General features: G+C 50.0%; 1 protein-coding gene across 1 annotated transcript in view; it reads left to right on the top strand.

The window, feature by feature from the left end:
• The first annotated feature begins 1,252 nt into the window (after positions 1–1,252).
• TTPAL (alpha tocopherol transfer protein like) overlaps positions 1,253–6,000 on the top strand; it is a 34,952-nt gene continuing 30,204 nt past the window's right edge. The window contains exon 1 of the mRNA XM_059706986.1: positions 1,253–1,321. The gene's annotated coding sequence lies outside the window, so the exon portion shown is untranslated. The remainder of the gene's footprint in view (positions 1,322–6,000) is intronic.

Here is a 6,000-nt window from a genome sequence, read left to right as displayed (position 1 = left end):
TTCAAGGCTAGGTTACAAAAAGCATTGCGGGTTCCATCTTGCGTTACTTGCTTTGAGGAAGGCAGCAGCCATGTTGTAAGAACACTCAAGCAGCCTTGTGGCGAGGTCCATGTGGAGAGGGACTGAGGCCTGCTGTCCACTGCCAGCCGTGGGAACAAGCCGTCTTGGAAGTGGATCCTCCAGGCCCTCAGGTGACCATGGCCCTGACTGACTGCTACTCCTGAAGTCCCACCACACAAAAATTGTGAGATAATAAATGTTTATTGTTTTAAATCAGGATAATTTATGCAGCCGTAGATAAAATACAGTTGGCCAACATATTGTCTGGTACATACGATGTGTCCAATAAGTAGTGGTTAATAAGTTAGGTGCTCAATGCATATTATGAAAGGACACATCATAAAAATAGATATTTGAAAGACAATGTAATAAAATGTAAGTCAAATAGTATAGAAGGGCACAGTTGAGGCTTACCTAACCCACTAATAGGACAAGATGCCTCTACAAGAATTCTTCCAACGTTGAGATCCTAAGCTTCTGGGAGGCTCAGTTTCTCTGTGTCTAGTACTTTCTAAGTTTATGATGATGTGATCCTGAGATTTTAGGTTTCTGTTTCACTGAGTCCATGATTCTAAAATTTTGTGATTCTGTGATCTAACATAATATGATTCATTTATCAACACATATTGATTCAGCAACTCTTTTCTGCCCTGCACAATGCCAGGAGCTAAGGGGTTCAGTAGAGAAGAAATGACCCAAGTTTCTGCCCGCTGTGGCTGATGGGGACACGGGCAAGCACATGGGCATATACCATACACAGCGAGCTCTGTCATGTGCCTGGACACGGGATCTGGGAGAGGATGCAGGGCGAGAGGCTCCAACCCCACCTCCTTGGGAGAGGTGTCAGCAGAAATGGCTACCCAGTGGAGACAGGAAGAGAGAGTATTCCAACCAGAGAAGGGGGCGCTGGTGTACACTGTGTTCCAAATGGAGGGAACAGCAAGTGCAAAGGTCCAGGGGTTAGGGAGGGGGCGGGGTGCATGGCATACCTGGTGAACTAAAATGAGGTCGATGTGAATTGGTGTAAAGTTGGGAGGGGATGCCAGAGAGAGGCAGAGTGACAAGATACTATGACTAGATGACAGAGGACCTTATGAACCAGGTCTAGAGGTTTGAACTTTATCCTGAGGGCAAAGGGGAGCCAGTGAAGTGTTTTAAGGGGAAGAGTAACACAGTCTGCTTGAAGTTTTAAAAGATGCTTCTGGCTGCTGTGTGCAGGTTTGAAAGAGACACCAGAGAGGAGGCTGGAACAAGACCCCAGGTGAGAGAAGAGGCGTGAATGGATGGGAGACGGGCTCAAGGGAGACATTTCATCTGTGGTGTGGGGAACGGGTGGGGGTGGATTATCCCATATAATAAAAGGCTAATATGCAAATTGACCAAATGGTGGAACTACCGGCCGCTATGAAGCGCACTGACCACCACGGGGCAGACGCTCAACACAGGAGCTGCCCCTGGTGGTCAGTGTGCTCCCACAGGGGGAGCGCCGCTCAGCCAGAAGCTGGGCTCACAGCTGGCAAGGGCAGCAGTGGTGGCGGGAGCCTCTCCTGCTTCTGTGGCAGCGCTAAGGATGTCCGACTGACTCCCAGACTGCTAGAGGGCGCAGGCCAGGCTGAGGACCCTCCCGCCCCCCTCCACCCCCTCTGCAAGAATTTCGTGCACCGGGCCTCTAGCACTGCTAATACACAGGTTGTGAGCCCCGGACTCCTGGACTTCATGTTTCTAAGGTTCTCTGATTCTGTGCTCAGCACTCCATAATTTTTTTATACAAAATGCCCATTGATATCACTATACCTTATAATCCCCGACCTCACTCTGCCCTGCATTCCTCCTTTCTTTTCTGTTTTGTTTTTTAAAATATTTTATTGATTTCAGAGAGAAAGGAAGAGGGAGAGATAGAAACATCAATGATGAGAGAGGATCATTGATTGGCTGCCTCCTGCACACCCCTTACTGGGGATCAAGCTCCCAACCTAGGCATGTGCCCTGACTGGGAATCGAGCCATGACCTCCTGGTTCATAGGTCAACACTCAACCTCTGAGCCACACTGGCCAGCACATCCTTCCTTTCTGAGCTTCAGGTTTCCTTGTTTGCAAAAGTGGAGATCATCAATACCTTCCTTGCAGAGCAGCTGGGGGCGGGGGGGGGGGGGTGCGGTAAGGGCTGGTGTGTAGTCAGCACCTGCACAAAGCGGGTGGTCTGACCGTGGTAGGCACGTTTGCCCTAAGTGCTGGGCACACAGGCATGGTCAGGAAGGAACTGGGTCATGAGAGAATGAGAGAGGTTGGAATGGAAGAACAGGAAACAAGGGCCCTGTTCTCATCTGTTCCTGGTGACCTGGGTTGCTCTGGCCTCTGGGTTTCGGGCTGGCATCCGGGGCCCAGATTTGGTTGTTTGCTTTCAGGCACTGGCAAGTCTGCTGTGGGGGTTGGCTGTGGGGATTCCCATATCTGTAGCCTGCTGGCCCTCCCAGCTCCCCATTCTGGTCTTAAACGCCACGAGGGTTGCAGACACCAGCTAGGGGTAGTCAGGAAAGATCTGCCCTTCCAGTTAGTTGGTTGGACCCAACTGCTCCGCTCCCCCCCCCCCCCCCCCCCGACAAGGCCAAACCATAGACAACTGATCTTGTGGCTCAGAGAAGAGCAGTTCTTGGGAGATAAAAACCCCACTCGTCTTCCCAAAACAACATGTGATCCCCAGAACCATACCCAAGGCTTATGTGTGCTCCCATGTTACGATTTGCTTCTTGCCAGTGATTTGGCTTTAATTCAGTTTAATCCACAAAATGTCAATTGGACAACACAATGGTGAGCACACCTCAGAGAGCTGGCTGGACCCTGGGACACTCACCCCTTGACTGGGGGAGGAAATGAGAAGCTGAGTGTGGTGTGTCTAACACTACACAGTATTTATCGAAGGGTTGGGCTTAGAGTCCAAGGCCAGAATTCTCAGCCGATGTCTTTGCACACAGTAGGAGCTCTACAAATGTCACGCGCATTAAGTCAAATTAGGAGTTCAAGTGACACATGTCACACACTTCACTAGCATTTACTGTCATTTGCATTGATTGTTTCTAGAACAGAGGTTCTCAACCTGTGGGTTGCGACCCCTTTGGGGGTCGAATGACCCTTTCACAGGGGTCACCTAAGACCATCGGAAAACACATATATAATTATATATTGTTTTTGTGATTAATCGCTATGCTTTAATTATGTTCAATTTGTAACAATGAAATTGGGGGTCACCACAACATGAGGAACTGTATTAAAGGGTCATGGCATTAGGAACGTTGAGAACCACTGTTCTAGAAGGTGATAAGAGACTGGAGAGAAAGATGGCCTCTCGGGAGGTGAGCTGATTAGCTGGGTCAGGGGAGGGAGGAAGACCTACTTTTCATTTTATGGCCTTTTGTACCTTTTGAATGTTTTATTTTCACCAAGTGCACATAGAACAGAATCAATCAATCAAACAAACAATCCTAATTAAATAAACAATTAAGCAGGCCAGGCGTTTTGTAACTCCTTAGTACCTGCTGTTCCCTCTAGTGGAAACACCCTTTCCCGGTTTCTCCCTCTGGAAAACTCCTACGCAGGTTACAAGACTGAACTCGAATGTCCTCTGATGGTGCTTCTCTCGTGCCCTTGCCTGCCCTGCTCTGTGCTCCAGGAGCACCCAGGCCTCCTGAATCCTGTTGGATTTCATCAAAAGAAGGAGCCAATGGGAGCTTAGAGGACAGGATGAGAGAGAGGCAGGGATGTTTATGCCATGCACCCAGTTTTTCCTTAATCTTGGCAGGGCCTGCATTTCTCCATGGCCTCTCCTCCTGTCTTGGACTCACTCCCACAGAATCAGCTAAGTCTGGGAGCAGAGATGAAAAGACCAAATCTTTGCCGTCAAGTCACCCACTGTGCAGGGGGAAGATCCTGGTGAACTGGGTCCCCCACCAGACTTGAGTCCTGTGTCATCTACCACATAGTCCCAGTAGTAGGAGGTCAACAGGCATCTGCTGATTGAGCTAAAAATAAATAAATAAATAAATCCTTCAACAATGTCTTAAAACAGGCTGCAGCCCAGCTGGTGTGGCTCAGTGGTTGAACATTGACCAATGAACCAGGAGGTCGGGGTTTGACTCCTGGTCAGGGAACATGCCTGGGTTGTGGACTCAATCTCCAGTAGGATGCGTGCAGGAGGCAGCAGATCAATGATTCTCATTATTGATGTTTCCATCTATCTCTCCCTTCCTCTCTAAAATCAATAAAAATGTTAAAAAACTAAAAAACAAAAAAAGGCTGCAGAAGACGAAAGACTAGACTCAGTGGCTAAACAGGACTCAGGGAACCTGGGCAATTTCCCCTGTGGCAGAAGTTCCAAGGAAACCACCATCAGGCAAATATATACAGAACTAGAGGCCTGATGCACAAAATTCATGCAAGAGTAGGCCTTCCTTTCCACAGCTGCCGGCACCGGCTCCCCTCTGGCACCCGGGACCTGGGCTTCCCTTGCAGCCCCGGCTTCGTCCAGAAAGTCGTCCAGAAGGATGTCCGGTCTAATTAGCATATTAAGCTTTTATTATTATAGATGAATGAGAGCCTCCAGGACATGGGTGGGCAGGCAGGATAGAAGGCAAGAAGGTGTCTCATCTCTCAAATGGGTATCATAGTAGAACCCACCTCCTAAGACTATTATGAGAATAAAATTAATGGACAGTATTTCGTGTGTTGCCTTGGATTTGCCTCGTACAAAATAAACAGTAGCCATCAGCTATCCGGAGGAAGTGATGGAGGAGAGGCCAAGGTCGGGGCTGGGGGGAAACTCTGCCACTAACCTGGGGCTGCCTTGCACCCCTGGACTCAATCAGGCTTTCCCAGACTGAGTCAGGCTTTCATGGGGAGAGGGTTTCACAGCCAAGAATCTATGAGAATCCTAAGGTTGAGGTTCAAAAATTCTCATATCAGCAGCAGGCTCCAATGGCAGGGTGGGTTTGGGGGTGATTCTCCTGGCAAGGTGGGTGGGAGGGGAGAGTCCATGGGGGAGGAGGGAGCACATAGGGGCCCGCTGCAGCCTTTCCTCAAAGGGCGTGTCTCCATTCACAAAGGGCCTTTTCATCCTTTAGGCACCTCTTCAGCAAACATATCCCAAGTGCCCGCTCTGTGCCAGGTTACTGGGTGCAGCGTTAATCTAATCATCACACAGACGGCCTACGAACCATGGCATGGCGTCAGGAGAGTATATGGCCTGGGAACCCTCGCTGGTCTCCACCCCACCTCCCAAATAGCCCAGGTCACCTCCTACTCAACACCCCCATCCTTCCATCCCGGCCCCTGTCTCCACCATCATCAGCTGCACAGTTCTTATCTCAATGGTCTCCCTGCTCCACTCAGATCCATAAATCCATTCTCCATGGTGTTTTTATAGAACACAAACCCAAAGACACTCCTCCTGACCACGACCCAGCCCCCAACGTGAAAGCTTTGCCCAGGCCACATAGAGAAACTTCCTTTGGCTCACTGGCCCCACGTCGCCCACCCATCGCCTCTGCGGGCCCTTCTCTTCCTCCAGCAACGCCTCGGGCCTTTGCACTGCCAGGCCCTCCGCTTGGGCTCCTCCCACACCTGCAAACGGCTGCCGCCTCTTGTGATTCAGGTGCCACCCCAATGGCACCCACGCTCAAGAAGCTGGTCACACAGGGCCTCTGGGGGAGGCTGCAAACCTGGGGCAGGGGTGGGAGCAGGCAGGGAGGAGCACTTTCGGCTGCGTGGCGCGGTGCATCGCCCGGATTTTGTACCATGTACATCGTCAGATACATTATTATTTTAAACACAAGAGTCCCTGGGAGAGGACTTTCTGGAAAGCAACCGTCTTCGTTTACTTCCCCTTATGCTGTTTGAACTTTCCTTATGAAGTTCTTCATACAGTTTGTAATTGCCTTGAGTTTTTGT

This window comes from Myotis daubentonii, chromosome 8 (assembly GCF_963259705.1).
Source record: "Myotis daubentonii chromosome 8, mMyoDau2.1, whole genome shotgun sequence".
NCBI classification, from domain to species: domain Eukaryota; kingdom Metazoa; phylum Chordata; class Mammalia; order Chiroptera; family Vespertilionidae; genus Myotis; species Myotis daubentonii.
The sequence above is the reverse complement of the archived record's forward strand: the minus strand, read 5'-3'. Positions and strand labels throughout refer to the sequence as shown.